Genomic DNA, 21,088 nt, shown 5'->3' on the forward strand with positions numbered 1-21,088 from the left:
CATTTCGTTATGTACCCAGTAGTCATTCAGGAGCAGGTTGTTCAGTTTCCATGTAGTTGAGCGGTTTTGAGTGAGTTTCTTAATCCTGAGTTCTAATTTGATTGCACTGTGGTCCAACAGTTTGTTGTGATTTCTGTTCTTTTACATTTGCTTAGGAGTGTTTTACTTCCAATTATGTGGTCAGTTTTAGAATAAGTGCAATGTGGTGCTGAGAAGAATGTATATTCTGTTGATTAGGGGTAGAGAGTTCTCTAGATGTCTATTAGGTACACTTGGTACAGAGCTGAGTTCAAATACTGGATATCCTGGTTAACCTTCTGTCTCGTTGATCTGTCTAATATTGACAGTGTGGTGTTAAAGTCTCCCATTATTATTGTGTGGGAGTATAATTCTCTTTGTAGGTCTCCAAGGGCTTGCTTTATGAATCTGGGTGCTTCTATATTGGGTGCATATATATTTAGGATAGTTAGCTCTTCTTGTGGAATTGATCCCTTTACCATTATGTAGTGGCCTTCTTTGTCTCTTTTGATCTTTGTTGGTTTAAAGTCTGTTTTATCAGAGACTAGGAATGCAACCCTTACTTTTTTTTACTTTCCATTTGCTTGGTAGATCTTCCTCCATCCCTTTATTTTGAGCCCACGTGAGTCTTTGTACATGAGATGGGTCTCCTGAATACAGCAGCACACCAATGGGTCTTGACTCTATCCAATTTGCCAGTCTATGTCTTTTAATTGGGGCATTTAACCCATTTACATTTAAGGTTAATATTGTTATGTGTGAATTTGATCCTGTCATTATGATGTTAGCTGGTTATTTTGCCTGTTAATTGATGCAGATTCTTCATAGCATTGATGTTCTTTATAATTTGGCATGTTTTTGCAGTGGCTGGTACCGGTTGTCCCTTTCCATGTTTAGTGCTTCCTTCAGGAGCTCTTGTAAGGCAGGCCTGGTGGTGACAAAATGTCTCAGCATTTGTGTGTCTGTAAAGGATTTTTTTTCTCCTTCACTTATGAAACTTAGTTTGGCTGGATATGAGATTATGGGTTGGAAATTCTTTTCTTTAAGAAAGTTGAATATTGGCCCCTAGTCTCTTCTGGCTTGTAGTGTTTCTGTCGAGAGATCCACTATTAGTCTGATGGGCTTCCCTTTGTGGGTAACCCAACCTTTCTCTCTGGCTGCCCTTAACATTTTTTTCCCTTCATTTCAACCATGGTGAATCTGACAATTATGTGTCTTGGGGTTGCTCTTCTTGAGGAATATCTTTGTGGTGTCTTCTGTATTTCATGAATTTGAGTGTTGCCCTGCCTTGCTAGGTTAGGGAAGTTCTCCTGGATAACATCCTGAAGAGTGTTTTCTAACTTGGTTCCATTCTCCCCATCACTTTCCAGCACACCAAACATATATTTGGTCTTTTCACATAGTCCCACATTTCTTGGAGGCTTTGTTCGTTTCTTTTCACTCTTTTTTTTCCTTCTAATCCTATCTTCTTGCTTTATTTCATTAATTTGATCTTCAATCACTGATATCCTTTCTTCCACTTGATCAAATTGGCTATTGAAGTTTGTGCCTGTGTCACGAAGTTCTTGTACTGTGATTTTCAGCTCCATCAGGTCATTTAAGGTCTTCTCTACAGGTTTATTCTAGTTAGCCATGTCTAACCTTTTGTCAGGGCTTTTAGCTTCCTTGTGATAGGTTAGAATATGCTCCTTTAGCTTGGAGAAGTTTGTTATTACTGACCTTCTGAAGCCTACTTCTGTCAACTTGTCAAACTTGATCTCCATTCAGTTTTGTTCCCTTGGTGGTGAGGAGCTGCGATCCTTTGTAGGAGAAGAGGCATTCTGGTTTTTGAAATTTTCTGCTTTTCTGCTCTGGTTTCTCCCCATCTTTGCGGTTTTATCTACCTTTGGTATTTGATGTTGGTGACCTACAGATGGGGTTTTGCTGTGGACATCCTTTTTGTTGATGTTGACACTATTCCTTTCTGTTTGTTAGTTTTCTTTCTAACAGTCAGGCCCCTCAGCTGCAGGTCTGTTGGAGTTTGCCGGAGGTCCACTCTAGACCCTGTTTGCTTGGGTATCACCAGTGGAGGCTGTGGAACACCAAATATTGCTGCCCAATCCTTCCTCTGGAAGCTTCATCCCAGAGGAGCAACCGCCTGTTTGAGGTGTCTGTCAGTCCCTACTGGGAGGTATCTCCCAGGCAGGCTACACAGGTGTCAGGAGTCCTGCTTGAGGAGGCAGTCTGTCTGTTCTCAGAGCTCAAACACCATGCTGAGAGAACCACTGCTCTCTTCAGAGCTGTTACACAGGGATGTTTAAGTCTGCAGAAGCTCTCTGCTGCCTTTTGTTCTGCTATGCCCTGTCCCCAGAGGTGGAATCTAGAGAGGCAGTAGGCCTTGCTGTGCTGCAGTGGGCTCCACCCAGTTTCAGCTTCCCTTATGCTTTGTTTACACTGTGAGCTACTCAAGCCTCAGCAATGGCAGATGCCTCTCCTCCTGTCAAGCTGCAGCATCACAGGTTGATCTCAGACTGCTGTATTAGCAGTAAGCAAGGCTCCAAGGGCGTGGGACCCACCGGGCCAGGCACGGGAGGGTATCTCCTGGTCTGCGGGTTGCTAAAACCATGGGAATAGCACAGTATTTGGTCAGGAGTGTACCGTTTCTCCAGTTACAGTCTGTAACAGCTCCCCTTGGCTAGGAAAGGGAAATCCCTCCATCTCTTGCACTTCCCGGGTGAGGCGATGCCCCACCTTGCTTCAGCTTGCCCTCCATGGGCTGCACCCACTGTCCAACCAGTCCCAGTGAGATGAACCAAGCATCTCAGTTGGAAATGCAGAAATCACCCATCTTCTGCGTCGATCTTGCTTGGAGCTGCAGACTGGAGCTCTTCCTATTCGGCCATCCTGCAAAAATATGCATATTTTTTAAGAATAAAAAGAGACATAGTTACAAATAAAAAAGTAATATGACAAATAACAAAAAAGCGTTTAGGCCAATAAATATGAAAAATTTTAAATAAAAAATCAAAATTGTCTCAAAAAGAAAGAAGATTTAAAAATGAATAATAGGGGCTGAGTGCAGTGGCTCATGCCTGTAATCCCAGAACTTTGAGAGGCTGACATGGCAGATCATGAGGTCAGGAGTTTGAGATCAGCCTGGCCAATATGGTGAAACCCTGTCTCTACTAAAAATACAAAAATTAGCCGAGTGTGTTGGCACACTGCTGTAGTACCAGCTAGTTGGGAGGCTGAGGCAGAAGAATAGCTTGAATCTGGGAGACGGAGGTTGCAGTGAGCTGAGATCATGCCGCTGCACTCCAGTCTGGGAGACAGAGTGAGACTCCGTCTCAAAAAAAAAAAAAAAAAAAAACGAATAGGTTGGGAGCGGTGGCTCATGCCTGTAATCCTAGCACTCTGGAAGGCCAAGGTGAGTGGATCACTTGAGGTCAGGAGTTTGAAACCAGCCCGGCCTGCATGGTGAAACCCTATCTCTACTAAAAATACAAACAAATTAGTCAGGCATGGTGGTGTGCACCTGTAATCCCAGCTACTTGGGAGGCTGAGGCAGGAGAATTGCTTGAACCCAGGAGACAGAGGTTGCAGTGAGTTGAGATCGTGCCACTGTACTCCAACCTGGGCAACAAAGCAAGACTCTGTCTCAATAGTAATAATAATAATAGTAATAATAATAATAAATGAAAATAAAATAAAAATAAAAAATAAAAATGGTGTAGAGTAGGTATAAATGATGAAACTGAGGCCCAGAATGACTAATATAATTACATTGTTTATAATGGCCAAAGCTGAAACACTGGCAGTGACCATTACTTAAATGAATTGCTAGTTAAAATCTCTGCACCCAAAAGATATCATACCCAGAAGGATTTACAGGCAAGTTTTACTGAACTTTCAAGGGACAGATGATTTCTATCTTATGTAAATTATTTTAAATGAAATACTACATAACTCATTTTATGATGCTGGAATAACCTTGATATTAAAATTGTAAATAGTCAGCTTATAGGTATAGATGCAAAAATCTCAAGATGTTTGCCTACCGTATATTTATAATACTGTATGCAGTCAAAGTCTATTAATGTAATCCTTTACATTAACAGATTAATAGAAATGCTATATGATGGTGTTAAAACATATATAAAAAGCATTTGAAAAATTTTAATACAGATTAAGGTCTAAAAGAAACTCTTACTAAACTAGGAATGAAAGGAATTTTCTTAACTTGACAAATAATGTCCTTTAAATACTACATCAAGGATCATATTTAATAGCTAAAACTCGGAAGTAAGAAAAGTGTGCTTGTCTTTACAATTTAGTATAGTATTAGTCACAGTAAATAAAATAGGACAAGAAAAGGTACAGGAATTGAAATAAAAAATACAAAATGATCTTTATTTTTAGGTGTATTATTGTATACATAGAAAATCCAAAAATATTGGAAGCAAATGAGTGGAAATAAAAAATGAATTCAACAAATTTGTTGGTTAAAAGATTTACATACAAAAATTAATAGCCTTTCCTTGCACTAGTAGTAATCAACGTGTAGTAGAATTATATGCCATTCACAATGGCATGAAAACTGAAAAGGTATTTAGGAATAAATTTTATTAAACATGAAAAATGTACAAGCCCTTTATAGAGAACATTACTAAACACATTGAAGGCCAAATTATTCCTGAATAAATGGAGAGACATACTGTGTTTTTAGATGAGAAGACTCAATAATACAAATATGTCAAGTCTGTACATATCCCTTCACAAATTCAGTGCATTTCTGAGAAAAACCCCAGCAGGATATTTCGTGCGACTTTATGAGATGATCCTAAAATTCACAGGAAACACGAAAGGTCAATAAGAGCAAAGATAATTGTGAAGAGTCTAGAGGTATTTTCTAAGCAAAAATACAACTTATTTTGAAGGTATAGATCTTAAGATAAACATACTATCGACTTAGAAATAATGATGTTGCTGGAATAGAATACAGACACTGAAACAAATAACAAATTCATGATGATGACGAGGAAGTCATCTCAAAACGGAGCTCTTATAAGACATGGGGAAAAATATGTACTACAGTATATTTTTCTGGGACAACTGACTAACTGTGCACTTGAGAAAAAGCTAGAACAATAACACTTCCCACAAAAAAAGTAAGTTACAGATAGATTAAATTCCTAAATGTGTGAAAGGTGATTTTTAGAAAAAACTATAGAATATAGTCTGCCAATTGTGCTGGTGTGCACCTATAATCTCAGTTACCTGGGAGGCGGAGGCAGTACGATCACTTGAGCACAGCAGTTTGAGACCAGCCTGGACAGCACAGTGAGACTCTGTCTCAAAAAATAAAATAATATGTTTGTGACTTGGAGATATGAAAGAAGATGGCTTACTAGGAGCAGCTAGTGTGTGGGCTCTCATGGAGAAGAACGGAAGGGGTGAGTAAATACAGCAACCTCAACTAAAATATCCAGGTACAGGCATTGGAACTAATCAAGGAAACAAGTTCACCCATAGAGAAGGAAGAAAATCAAGGCAGGATGATGGCGCACCCGGGAGCAACGCAGAGCCAGGGCAACCTCCCCTACCTAGGGAAGTGGTGAGTGAATGTGTGACTCTGGGAACCCACACATCTCCCATGGATTTTTGCAACCCTCGGTTCAGGAGATTCCCTCGTGAACCCACTCCACGAGGGCCTTCAGTCTGACACATGGAGCTACGTGGAGTCTCAGCAGAGCAACTGCTCAGCCTTAGAGACCTGGGAGTCTTAGAGACCTGGGCTTTGTGGGTTTCCCTGCAAAAGCAGCTGCACTCTGGAAAAGTGGGAGGTTAGACTCCTCATGTACCGCTAGGAAAGGGACTGAATCCAGGGGGCTGAGCAGTGACCGTCTGCAAGCCCCACTTCCAGGGCACCTCACAGCATTAAGACCCTCTGGCTTGGAATTCCTGTCAGCCAGGAGTAGCAGTGTTGCACCTCTCTGAGACAGCACTCTCAGTGGGAGGGGCAGGAGGCCATCTTTGCTGTTTAGGCAACTTAGCTATTCCAGCCTTCAGGCTTTGGAGAGTCCAAGGTGAGCGGGAGGCGGAAGCAGTACCTCAGCACAGTGCAACTGCTTTACGAAAATGTGGTCAGACTGCTTAGTTTAAACGGGTCCTGATCTCCTTCCTTCTCACTAGGCGGAACCTCCCAATTGGGGCCTCCAGTCATCCCTTCCAGTGTTTTCTGGCCAACAGAGTTTTGAAACCTTCCTGGGACAGTGCTCCCAGAAGGAGGGACAGGCCATCATCCTTGCTATTTGGGTGACTTAGCCATCCAGCCTTCAGGCCTCAGAGAGTCCAAGGCAACTGCGGGCAGAAGCAGTCCCTTAGCACAGCACAGTTGCTCTATGAAAATGTGGTCAGACTTTTTAAAGCAGGTCCCCATCATATTCCTCCTCACTGGGCAGGAACTCCCATCCCAACCAGGGTCTCCAGCCACCTCCTGTGATTGCGTTTGAGATGGCAACAGGTCCATATCTCCCTGGGATGGAGCTCCCAGATGGAGGAGCAGGCGGCTATTTTTACTGCTTTGCAGCCTTCACTGTTGTTACCTTCAGGTACTGGAAAGTCCAAGGTGACTAGGGACTGGAGCGGGGCCCCAGCATATTGCAGCAGCTCTATGGAAAAGTGGCCAGGCTGTTACATGGATGCCCATTCCCATATCTCCTCATCAAGCTGGTCCTCCAGGTCTGGGCCTCCAGCCACCTCTGACCAGAGCTATTGAGTCAGTAGCAGTGTGGCAACTCCCTGGACAGAGCCCATATGGACACCTGAAATTCTCTTTGCCACTGCCTCTGCAGTGGAACTGCCTTGCTACCCTCAGACTAATGAAGAAGCAAATACCCGAAGTGCTTTATCCACACCTCCAACAAACTGCAGTCAACCCAAGGAGAGGAGGCAAGTCCGTGCCCCGTGGGTCTCACTCCCACCGCTTGTCACTGGAGAGGGAACTCTTAGCTTGGGCCCACAGCACAGACCCTCCATCCTTGCTGATTGCACTGAGCAATGCTGACCTGCATTTCCTTGGGGTGGAGCCCCCAGGAGACAAGTAAATGACCCTTGGCCACAACCATTACTAAGGTCGCTTCCTCTGCTGCCTCCAAGTTAGGGAAGGAACATGAACACTGAGATTGCCCCAGAGCTGCTGTGGGCAGCCCAGGAACACCAAGCTGCAACCTACAGCCAGCACTCAAGGGGGAGAGGAAACCACACTTTCAGAGCATTGAGAGGAAACATGGCTGAAACTGTGAGAAAACACAGGTGGAGGTACACAACCAAGCAAGAGTCCACCAAAGGACTCATACACCTAAGTGCCACCTACTGGATCCCATCATAAAGCTTCAACACCAAAAATACCTTGCTACCATACCCTCCTCTAAAGCCAAAGACGGAAAGTCAGCTTCAAATAAAGATCCTGCCCAAAGCCTCGGCCCTGAAAAAATAACCAGAAAAGAAGTCTGTTGACTGTACTCAGTCTACATGCAGTTAAAAAGACACCCACACAGAGAGATGAGAAAGAACCAATACAAGAACTCTGGTAACTCAAATGGCCAGAGTATCATATGTCTTCCAAATGACTGCACCAGTTTTCAATAAGAGTTCTTACCCAGGCTGAACTGGCTGAAATGACAGAAATAGAATTCGGAATATGGATAGGAATGAAGATTATCGAGATTCAGGAAGATGGCAAAACCCAGTTCAAGGAAACTAAGAATTACAATACAACAATACAGGAGCTGAAGGACAAAATAGTCGATATAAAAAAGAATCTAATTAATCTGACAGAGCTGAATGACACAAGAATTTTTCAATGCAATCACAAGTACTAACAGTAGAATAAATCAAGTTGAGGAAAGAATCTCAGAACTTGAAGACTGGCTTACTGAAATAAGACAGCCACAAAAATACAAAGAAAAAAGATTAAAAAGGAATGAACAAAACCTCTGAGAAGTATGGGATTATGTAAAGAGGCAAATCTATGAATCACTGGCATCCCTGAAAGGGTAGGGGGAGAAAGAAAACAAGTTGGAAAACGTATTTCAGGATATCATCCATGAAAACTTTCCCAACCTTGCCACAGAGGCTAGCAGTCAAATTCAGAAAATACAGAGAACTCTGGTAAGATTTTATATAAGAAGATCATCCGCAATACACATAACTGTGAGATTTTTCCAAGGTTGAAACAAGGGAAAGAATAAGAAAGGCAGCTAGAGAGAAAGGGCAGGTCATCTACAAAGGGAACCCCATCAGGTCAATAGCAGACCTCTCAGCTGAAATCCTATTAGTCAGAAGAGATTAGAAGCTTGTATTCAACATTCCTGAAGAAAAAAAAATCTTCAACCAAGAATTTAGTTGAAGCCTAACTAAGCTACCTAAACAAAGGACAAATAAGATTCTTTTCAGATAAATAAATGTTGAGGGAGTTCGTTACCACCAGACCTGCCTTACAAGAGATTTTAAAAGTAGTGCTAAATATAGAAAGGACAGGATGCTACCAGCTAATAAAAAAACACATGTAAACATGCAGACCAGTGACACTGTAAAGCAACTACACAAACAAGCCAACATAATAACCAACTAACAACACAATTACGGGATAAAATGCACACATACCAATACTAACCTTGAATGTAAACAGGCTAAATGCTCCACTTAAAAGGCAAGGAGTGGTAAGCTGAATAAAAAAGAAAGACACAATGGTATCCTGCCTTCAAGAGACCCATCTCATATGTAGTGACACCCCTAAGCCCATAACAAAGGGATGGAGGAAAATTTACCAAGCAAATGCAAAACAGAAAAAAAGCAGGGGTCACAATCCTAATTTCAGACAAAACAGACATCAGACCAACAAAGATCAAAAAAGACAAAGAAAGGCATTACACAGTTGTAAAGGGTTGAATTCAACAAGAAGACCTAACTATCCTAAGTATATATGCACCCAAAACAGGAGCACCCGGATTCGTAAAGCAAGTTCTTAGAGACCTACAAAGAGACATGGTCTCCCACACAATAATAGTGGGAGACTTCAACACTCCACCAACAGTATGTGACAAATCATCAAGGCAGAAAAGTAATGAAAATATTTAGGACCTGAACTCAACATTGGTCCAAATGGATCTGATAGACTTCTGCAGAACTCTCCACCCAAAAACAACAGAATATACATTCTTCTCATCACCACATGGCACATACTCTAAAATCAACCATGTAATTGGACATAACCCAATCCTCAGCAAATCCAAAAGAACCAAATCATACCAAACACACTCTGAGACCACAGCATGACAAAAACAGAAGTCAAGACTGAAAAAATTGCTCAAAATCATGCAATTACATAGAAATTAAACAACATGCTCCTGAATGACTTTTGGGTAAATAACAAAATTAAGGCAGCAACCAAGAAAGTAATGAGAACAAGGATAAAACATACCAGAATCTATGGGACACAGCTAAGGCAATGTCAAGAAGGAAATTCATAGCAGTAAATGCCCACATCAAAAAGTTAGAAAGATCTCAAATTAACAACTTAACATCACAACTGAAAGAATTAGAGAAGCAAGAACAAATCAACCACAAAGCTAGGAGAAGAAAAGAACCAAAATCAAAGCTAAACTAAGGAAACAGATTAAAAAAAATTTCAAAACATTTAAAATAAAACCAGGAGTATGTTTTTTTTTTTAAATAATAAAATAGGTCATTAGCTAGACTAATAAAGAAGAAAAGAGAAGATCCATATAAACACAATTAGATATAATGTAGGGAATGTTGTCACTAAGCACACAGAAATAAAAATATCCATCAGAAATCACTATGAACACCTGTTTGCACACAAACTAGAAAACCTAGAAGAGATGAATAAATTCCTGGACACATACATCCTCCCAAGATTGTACCAGGAAGAAATGTATTCCCTGAACAGACCAATAATGAGCTTCAGAATTGAATCAGTAATAAATAGCCTACTAACCAACAAAAGCCCAGGACCTGGTGGATTCACAGCTGAATTCTACCAGATCTACAAAGAAGAGCTGTTATCATTCCTACTGAAACTATACCAAAAAAGAGAGGATGAGGGCCTCCTCTCCAACTCATTCTATGAGGCAGTCACCATACTGATACTAAAATTTGGCAGGGACACAACAAAAAGAGAAAACTTCAGGCCACTATCCTTGATGTACATTAATGCAAAAACTCTCAACAAAATATTGGCAAACTTAATCCAGCAGCACATCAAAAAGCTAATCCACCATGATCAAGTAGGCTTCATCCCCTGGATGCAAGTTTGGTTCAACATATGCAAATCAATAAATATGACTCATGACATAAACAGAACTAAAGATAAAAACCACATGATTATCTCAACAGACACAGAAAAGGCTTTCAATAAAATTCTACACCTCTTTATGTTAAGAACTCTCAATAAAAGAAGTACTGAAGGAACATATCTTAAAATAATAAGAGCTTTCTATGATAAACTTACAGCCAACATCATATTGAGTGGGCAAATGCTGGAAGCATTCCCCATGAAAACTGGCATAAGACAAGGATGCCCACTCTCACCATTCCTATTCAACATAGTACTGGAAGTTCTGGCCAGAGGAATCAGGCAATAGAAACAAATAAATGGCATACAAATACGAAGAGAGGAAATCAAACTATCTCTGTTTGCAGATGACATGATTCTATATCTAGAAAATCTCATAGTCTCTGCCCAAGAGCTGCTTCAGCTGATAAACAATTTCGGCAAAGTTTCAGGACACAAAATAAATGTACAAAAATTACTAGCATTCCTATACACCAACAATAGTCAAGCCAAGAGTCAGATCAGGAAGGCAATCCCATTCACAATTGCCACAAAAAAAAAAAAAAAAAAAAAGGCTAGGAATACAATTAACCAGGGAAGTGAAAGATCTCTACAATGAGAATTACAAAACGTCACTGAAAGAAATCAGAGAAGACACAAATAAATGACAAAATATTCCATGCTCATGGATAGGAATAGTTAATATCATTAAAATGGCCATACTGCCCAAAGCAATTTACAGATTGAATGTTATTATCAAAGTACCAATGACATCCTTCACAGAAATAGAAAAAACTATTTTAAAATTCTTATAGAACCTAAAAAGAGTCTGAATAGCCAAGGCAATCATAAGCAAAAAGAACAAAACTGGAGGCATCATGTTACCCAACTTCAAACTATACTGCAGGGATCCCATAACCAAAACAATGTGGTACTGGTACAAACACCGGCACATAGACCAGTGGAACAAAATAGAGAGCCCAGAAATAAGGCTGGACACCTATGACCACGTGATCTTTGACAAAGCTGACAAAAACTCTCAACAAAATATTGACAATAAGGAAAAGACTCCCTATTCAATAAATGGTGCTGCAACTGGCTAGCCAGATGCAGAAGATTGAAGCTGGACCTCTTTATTATATCATACATAAAAATCAACTCAAGATGGATTTAAAAACATAAATGTAAAACCTAAAACTATAAAAACCCTGGAAGACAACCTAAGCGATACCATCCTGGACATAACAATGGGCAAAGATTTCATGACAAAGCCTTCAAAAGCTATCACAACAAAAGCAAAGATTGACATGTGGGATCTATTTAAACCAAAGAGCTACTGCACAGCAAAAGAAACTATAAGCAGAATAAATAAACAACCTACAGAATGGGATAAAATATTTGCAAACTATGCATCTGACAAAGGTCCAATATTCAATATCTATAAGGAACTTAAATTTGCAAGAGAAAAACAAACAACCCCATTAAAAAGTGGGCAAAGGACATGAACAGACATTTTTCAAAAGAAGACAAACATGCAGCCAACAAGCATATGAAAAAAATACTAACATCACTAATCATCAGAGATGTGCAAATCAAAACCACAATGAGATACCATCTCACACCAGTCAGAATGGCTATTATTAAAAAGTAAAAACAAAGCAAAACATATACTGGCCAGGTTGCAGAGAAAAGGCAACACTTACACACTTGCTGGGAGTGTAAATTAGTTCAACCATTGTGGAAAGCAGTATAGCAATTCCTCAGAGAGCCAAAAGCAGAACTAGTATTTGACTCAGCAATCCAATACTCAGAGGAATAAATCATTCTACGTGCACATGAATGTACATTGCAGCACTATTTACAATAGCAAAGACATGGAATCATCTAAATGCCCATCAATGACAGATTGGATGCAGAAAATGTGGTACATATACACCATGGAATACTTTGCAGCCATTAAAAAAAAATGAGATCATGTCTTTTCTGGGAACATGGGTGGAGCTGAAGGCCATTATTCTTAGCAAACTAATGCAGGAACAGAAAACCAAACACTGCAAGTTCTACTTATAAGTGGGAAGTAAATGATGAGGACCCATGAACACAGAGAAGGGAACAGCAGACGCTGGGATCTAATTGAGAGTGGAGGATGGCAGGAGGAAGATGAGTAGAAAAGATAACTATTGGGTACTGAGCTTAACACCTGGTTGATGAAATAGTCTGTACAATAAACCCCCATGACATGAAATTACCTATATAACAAACATTCACATCTACTTAAAATAAAAGGTTTTTTAAAAAGAGATATGCAAGAATTTCTTTCAAGAATCACTAAAAATTGACAAGAAAGGATATCATTGATAACACTATCTCTAAAAACAAAACTTCTGTAGAAAAAAGAATACCGTAGAGAAGGTAAATGTAAGCCATAGTCTGAAAGGACCTATTTGCAATACATATGTCCAAAACTCCTACAAACTGATAATTCCAAAATGGCAAAGAACTTGAATAGGCAATTCATGGAAGAGGAATACTGAATGTACAATTAATATGTGATGAAAGGCTCAATCTAGCTATTAATCAGGGAAAAACAACCTAAAAAAGTAAGATATTTCACACACTTCAAATTTCCAAGAATTGAACTATCTTTCAATAACTTAGTTGTTTGGTAAGGATGTGGAGAAGTGGAAACTTTCACACATTCCTGCTGGGAGTGAAATTGGGACAACCACTTTGAAAGTAATTTTATAATACTTGGTAAAGTTGTCACTTTACTTGCATTACAACTCAACAATTATTTTAGGTATATAGGCTCTAGTTACACTATCTGTTATAGTGGCTTCTAGCTACTTGTAGTTATAGAGCAACTGAAAAATTAAAATGTACTCTAGATATAAAAAGAACACTAGATTTAAAAGAAAAATATTTTCTTTTACAAGTTTCAATTGGTTGTAATTTTCTTAGTACAAGAGATAGAAGTTTTCTTAGTATAATATCTGATTCATAATTTTATGTTGATTACTTATTGAAATGGTAGTATTTTTAGATACATTGTGTTAAGTAAAATATAGTATTAGAATTAAAAATTCTAATTTTAGAACTCAAATTTTACCTGTTTCTTTTTCTATTCTAATGTGGTTACTAGAATTTTAAATTACATATGTGGCATGCATGATATTTCTATTGAACAATGCTTGTCTTGAGAAACACACTTACTCCAGAGGAAATGCACAAGAATACTTGTGGTAGTATTGTTTGCAGTCACAAGATTAGACACAATCTCTTTGTTCATTAACATGATAATAAATAAGTTATTTCCATGAAGTTCTATACAGTGGTTAAAATAAAGAAGTTATTAATATGCAAGCATGAAAACATCTCACATATATAAGTTATGGAATATTATGTGGAGTATATTAAGCAAAATACACAGGTTATAGAATATTGCATAAAGTGTGATACCATTTATTTATTGTTTTAAAAACTCCTCAGAAAAATAACAAATGCTTATGTATATACATGTTTAGTAAGAGTATGATACAAATAGAAATGATGCAAACCAATTTCAGAATAATTATTGTCTCTGGGAATGGAAGGAAGAAAATGAGATTAGGAAGGGGTATATTAGATATTTCAATTGTGTTATTAATGTTTTATTTTTTCAAAACAAAAGATTGGGAGCAAAAATGGTAAACTGTCAGACTTTGTTAAAGCTGTTGATGTGTATATAGATGTACAGCTTGTGTTATTATTCTCTATAGTTAAAAATATTCTCTAAGTTAAAAACAGTTCATCACAAAAAGTAAATGAGAAAACTACATTTGTGAGACAGTTTTTAAAAAGACTGAGTTTCAAAGGCTCCATAAATATATTGCACTCTAATAAAAGTACAGGGAAGGTGTTCTACTCACACCCATGAGCTGCAAATACAGTCTGGTACAGTGGGAAAGGCTGAAGCTTTGAAGTAATATGTCAAAGATTCAAATCCTAACTGAGCTGCTTTTTAGCTATGTAACTTGGAGCAAATAACTCAACATCATTAGATTTTACATTTGTAAAATAAGGATCACAATATCTGCCTTACAGTGTTGGTTTGAGGGTCGAAGTGACATTGTAGACATCAAGTGTGTGGCAGAGTCGGCACTTCATAACTGTAGGCTTATGTGCATTAGGGCAGGTTTTCCTTCCTTCCTTTATACGTCAGAACTTCTAGGTCCTCTCTGCTTTTCTCCTATACTTCAAAGCTAAAAAAAGAGATCTGTCTGAATAAGAACAAAATGATAAACACAAGTAATTGTTTCTGAGAAAAGTGAAAGGCTACTAACATAATGAATATGCATGTTTCACAGAATGAAATTTAACCAAAGCTTTTTTGAGTTATGGTATGAACACTTGCCCAGCCACAGGGGTCTCTGAAACCAGGAATTGAAACTGCAGACATATTGGATCTTCATAATTAGCGTGCCTTAAACCAGTTCTCAATCATAAGAGTTGTCAGAAAATAATTTTTAATAATATGGAAAATAATCTTCAGTGCAATCATTTAGTCCCAAGTGTTCCCTACAGATACGAAAAAATGAAGTAATGTATTCCTAAGGTATACAGCATTTTACTTACTTGAGTACTCCAAGGACAGGCAGAACTGCCAGAGTGTCTTTCTCCATTGATCAGCTCACACATCTGTCTATACAAACAGCCATTCATCCTTCTAACTAATCAAAAGGGAAGGCAGAAGTTAAAGGAGAACCTACTATGCATCAAGTACTACATCAAATGCATTTTACATACTATGTGTCAGACAGAGTATTATATGCTAGGTACTATGCCAAGTATTAAGAATACCAAGGTCAATGTAGCTTGGCCTCTGAGTCAGAGGTGTTGATAGAGCAACTGGGGCATTATTATAAGAAGATAAGTGACTAAAAAAAAGAAACAACGCAAAAAATAAGAGGCACAAAGAAAACACTACAGGAATTAGAGAAAAGAGATGTCAAAACCAGCAGGCAGCATTAGGACACAAAGAATGAAGTGTGTGACCTCTGAACTGGTTACAATTTGACCATGCAGAGCCTAGCATACCAGGTGGAGGAAAACATTAAGCAAAAGCATGAAAAGATTCAAAGTTCGGGCTGGGAGGGAATTATCCTAAAATCCAAATTGACGGCATTGAAATCATGGGCCCATAACTTTTACTGAAGGACTTAATTGTAGTTCTCATAGGGTCCTTCCATGTTCAGTAGCAAATCACCCCAGAACAGCATGTCTCTTACGCTCTTAGACTGTATGAAATTCTAGCTTTGACCAGATGAAATTAAAAGCCTAATTTTTTCAATCTACTCATCTGACAAAGGGCTAATATCCAGAACCTATAAAGAACTCAATCAAATTTACAAGAAAAAACCAAACAACCCCATCAAACAGTGGGCAAAGGATATGAACAGACACTTCTCAAAAGAAGACATTTATATCACCAACAGACACATGAAAAAATGCTCATCATCACTCATCATCAGAGAAATGCAAATCAAAACCACAATGAGATACCATCTCACACCAGTTAGAATGGCAATCATTAAAAAGTCAAGAAACAACAGGTGCTGGAGAGGATGTGGAGAAATAGGAACACTTTTACACTGTTGGTGGGATTGTAAACTAGTTCAACCATTGTGGAAAACAGTATGGCAATTCCTCAAGGATCTAGAACTAGAAATACCATTTGACCCAGCCATCCCATTACTGGGGATATACCAAAAGGATTACAAGTCATGCTGCTATAAAGACACATGCACACATATGTTTATTGCGGCACTATTCAGAATAGCAAAGACTTGGAATCAACCCAAATGTCCATCAGTGACAGACTGGATTAAGAAAATGTGGCACATATACACCATGGAATACTATGCAGCCATAAAAAAGGATGAGTTCGTGTCCTTTGTAGGGACATGGATGCAGCTGAAAACCATCATTTGCAGCAAACTATTGCAAGAACAGAAAACCAAACACTGCATGTTCTCACTCATAGGTGGGAACTGAACAATGAGATCACTTGGACACAGGAAGGGGAACATCACACACTGGGTCCTATTGTGGGGAGGGGGAAGGGGGAAGGGATAGCATTAGGAGATATATCTAATGTAAATGATGAGTTAATGGGTGCAGCACACCAACATCGCACATGTATACATGTGTAACAAACCTGCACGTTGTGCACATGTACCCTAGAACTTAAAGTATAATAATAATTAAAAAAAAAAACACCTTATATTAGTACAGAGCAGGCACCTGGTTATGACAGAAAACCTAACTGCGATTCTAATACCGGCACTTGTTACCTTGATAAATCTCGGAATCTGTGAGCCACATGTTCCTTCTGTGTTTACATGCTAAATAATCTTTGCCCTGCCTCCCTCAGAAATGTTTGGAATTAGGTGAGAACACTCAAAAGAATTTACAAATTGCAAGACACTGATGCAAATGTAAGGTGTTATTATTAAATCTCTCTAGTCTTAATGTGAACAACAACAACAAAAAGAAATTAAATGCCTAAAACATAACCGAAGTGTCCATATTGTGAGTTCATTCCTGTCTTACAGTTTGACATCCAAGGCCCCTGGCTGGACAGTTAGAAGCACCTAAGAGTTCTTGGAACTTGAAAAGACTAGGAAACTTAGAGATAGTGTGTTTACAGAATTACCTAGAGCCAGCAAGAGATAGAGTCATAAATGCTGGAGCCATTAGGGTTTCACTTCTTCCCCTCCTACTGTTTCAGTAACCTGCACCATCCTATCCCTTTCCTCATTACTGTGATGGCATCAGCATCAAGATCCCCACAGGATCTTTATCTTCAAACCCTGTTATCTATTGACTTTTTCCTCTCAAAGTAAAAATATGGTTCCCATTAAAGAACAAAAACAATCAAACTCTTCCCTGGTGCCAAATCCTTGCTATTTTTGTCATTACTCATAAATTCCTCGCAGTCAAGATTTATGAAAGAATTCTACATTTCCTTTTCCCATTTCCTCTTTTCTAAATCACTATTTAGCCCAATGTGTCTTGGATTCCACCCCATTGCTCTACTGAAATGGCTGTTGCTGTATTAGGTGTCTATTGCTATGTAACTAATTACCCCTAATACTTAGCAATTTACAATAACAAACATTTTCTGAGGATCAGGAATTTGGGAGAGACTCAGCTGGGTGGTGCTGGCTCAGGGTTTCTCACAAGCTTGCAGTAAAGCTGCCAGTTGGAACTACAACCATCTCAAAGTTCAACTGGGGCTAGAGAACCACTTTGTATGGAAAACCACGTTCCCTCACCTGATCACTCCCTCCTTAATCTCTTCTTCTACTTTGGTGTCCGATTTTTCTCTCTCTTGGTTTGCCTTCTACTTCTTGGACTATTAATTCTCAGTCTCCACTCCTCTTCCTATTTGCCTCCCAGCTATTGGTGTGACCCCCAGGAAAATGTCCTTGAGCTACTCATTTTCTCTCCAAAACTTGGTGGCCCCAAGGCGAGCTCATACTCCCTTTTTCATATTTTGTGCTCCTGTTTTGACCATGTCAGTGACTGGTGTGGGACCACAGCTGCTCCCCAACTTCGGGGTCTCAGGGGCGTGCTTAGCTTTTTTGTTATTCTCACAGACTGTGTAGTAAGGTGTGCCTTAGAGTTAACATGCTGATATTTTTTAAATGTTGCAGAATTATTCATTGCATATACCAAAAATATAGATACATATTGTGATAGTATAGAAAGTGTGGACTTTACATTTCTCCAAATCAACCTCTAAGTACAAGAAAATGAAGTCAAGTTCCCCATGATTGAAGACTAATTCCTTTTAGTATCTCTGTTAGCTCTCTCTGTCCCCTGCTGTTGTTAATTACCAACGTGGAAAATAAGCTGCCTGATTAGTTTGTACTTACACAGTATTTGGAAAGAGAGCTTAGTTAAAAAATATTTAGTTCAAGGACCATGGAAAAACCCCATGGGTGCTCAATTATTGAGTCACCCACATACGCACAGTGATTTTTGCTCTCTTGGTCCAGCTCATTTGTTTGAGTCAGATGAGTGGTTGCTGAATAAAGCTTTGCAGGTCATTCGTTTTGATAGGAACTGTGTGTCACTGTTCTACACCACAGACTTATTCCAGTGGGAGTACAGTCAAGCCCCGAGAAAACTGAGCAGTCATTCATCTTTCTTGGAGATTCATCACCGTCCTGAGCTGCGCCTGCAGGGAAGAGATGGTGCCAGGCTTTGGAAACATTGATTACCATTTGGCAGTCTCAGCCTTTCCTATAACAGGGACCCCAAGGCTACAAAATCTGAGCCTGAAAAAAACAGAAAACTGTGTTTTTGAAAACCCCAAACAAAAAATTATTATATTTTAAAATCAGGGAATGAATAACATGTAGGAATAGATTATAAAAGAAGAAAATTGCTATTAAATGGTAGATGATCTGTTTAATCTCTCAGTTCACTAATAACAATTTGCAGTTGTAATCAGGATTCCACTTTGATAAAACTAGGACACAAATCATCCCAGCAACCATGTCTGCCTGCAACTTTCTGGTTGTAGTTACAATCATATTTGCTAGAGACACAGGTCTCCAGGAACCCAATTTCTTTAAGTCTTCAGTCCCTTGCCAAAGTTTACCTGCTGCTCCCCAGTTTCCTATCATAAAATGAGGAACACATTTTAAGAATAGATTTCTTTTAAAAGGTTCACATATAGTATTTTTTTCTCTTCTCCACTATACTAAACTATATTACAGAAATAAATACATGGTGTGAGCCAAATACATTCCTATTTCAACAAAATAGAGTTTCTCTGCAGGCACTGAAATTTAAGTATCTTATCAAATGAAATCAGCTCCACACTGAATTCACCTCTTCGAGCCACCATATTTTAGAGATCTCATTTCTTTTGGCAACAGAAGAAATTGGTCATCTTATATTAACTTAGGCTGGACAGGTAGGGGAGTACCAACCAGGTCTGCTTAACTCAAGAGAAGCCAAAGAACTAAGCTGGCCTCAAACAGCACAATTTGCTGCTTTAACCTGAGTCCCCATTCACATCATTAAAAGTAAGGTTTGAGAGTCTCTAAGCAACTTGGGCAACCACTTCAATTTTCACTTTATTTGGACAAGATCTCCTTTGTGCGAATGTACACAAAGTTGACTCTGATCCAAGAAGAAAGGGGGATAAAATAAGAAGAAAGTAAAAGGAAATAAACATTAGGGCAAGGGAGTGGGGAAGGGAGTAGGGAAGGAAACAAGAAAGTATTTATGGAGAGCTGACTATAATCGCATATTTGTATATCTTATTGTATTTCATGCCATAAAGTTTGAGAATTATGACCAATTCAGGGCTATTGAGAAACTGGTGCAAGGGAGGTGTGGGGTTCAAAGGGCTAAGAAGATCAAAGGCTAAGAAATATCTGTTTAAAAGGCTGATAATCAAACCTGGGGCCCGAGGACATCTGCAGACCTTCTGAAGGCCAAGGCTTATGCTTTGATAATTTTGAAGAGTTTAGCAGCCTTTTTTGTTGTTCCTTACTTTAGCCAGATGTCAGTGGTGAGTGATGGAGAGGCAATATGTTCCATACAGTAAGGAGGGGGAGTGGAAAGACACCAGACATGACCTGACTTCTGTTTTAAAAGAGCGACTCTGCTTGTTGTGTGGACAATAGAAAATCAGGGCTCAAATGTAGAACTAAGGAAATCAGCCAGAGAGCTAGGGCTGTGGTAGTTGAGGCAGGGTAGTGGCAAGAATCAGGATGGTAGTGATGGAGAGCATAAAAAATGGTTGGATTTAGATTATGTTTTAAGGTAGAGCTAATATTATTGCTGATGGATTGGGTGTTATATGTGAGAAAAAGAGAGAAGTCAAGGATTATGTCAAGACTTTTTTTGACCTGAGCAATTGGTTGAAAGACTATCAATTTACTGTTATGGAGGAATATCAGAGGAGGGAAAATTTTGAAAAAGTAGAAGAGAAACAAGTTCAGTTTGAAGTAGAATAACTTTGATATGGTTATTTGAGTAAAACATTTGGGAAGACAGTTGGATCTACAAGTCTAGAGATACTATATATGAATTGGATATCATGAGCAGAGGTAAATATACAGAAATGTATGGCATTAAAATCCATGAAATTGGGTGATATCTCTATGAGTATGAGTGTAGAGAGAGAAGAGAAGAGGTTCATGGACCCAGGCCACTCTAGCTTTTGTGTTAGGAATTGCTCCTCCTGTACCCTGTATCTAATTCATCAACAAATCCCTCTGCTAACTGCTTCTCCAGCTATCTCCCTGCTTCCAGCCACCATGATCACTCACCTTGATGATTGCAGTAAGCTTCTAACTGCTCTGGCCCTTGGCCGCTTTACAGCCCATTCTTAGCATAAAACCCATAGTGGTTCTTTAAAAATGTAAGTGAGATCATATCACTGTTGTTAAAACCTCCAATGTCTTCCCCTGTTACTCAGCTTAAAAGAAAAGCAATCCTTACAGTGGCTTATAAGTAGAGTGGTTATGTCTTGACTGGTCTGGGATAATTTGTAGTATGCCTGTTGTCCCAGTATAATTATTAGTAGCACCACCTCCTTCATTCTCATTCTCAAAATGTTTTGGTTTGTATGATAAATTATATTGTCACTCAAGTTACAACATCTTTCATGGTCTGGTCCCTTAACTATCTCTCTGATTTCATCTCTTACTACTACCCATTCTATTCCAG

This window comes from Colobus angolensis, unplaced genomic scaffold (assembly GCF_000951035.1).
Source record: "Colobus angolensis palliatus isolate OR3802 unplaced genomic scaffold, Cang.pa_1.0 Scaffold515, whole genome shotgun sequence".
NCBI classification, from domain to species: Eukaryota; Metazoa; Chordata; class Mammalia; order Primates; family Cercopithecidae; genus Colobus; species Colobus angolensis.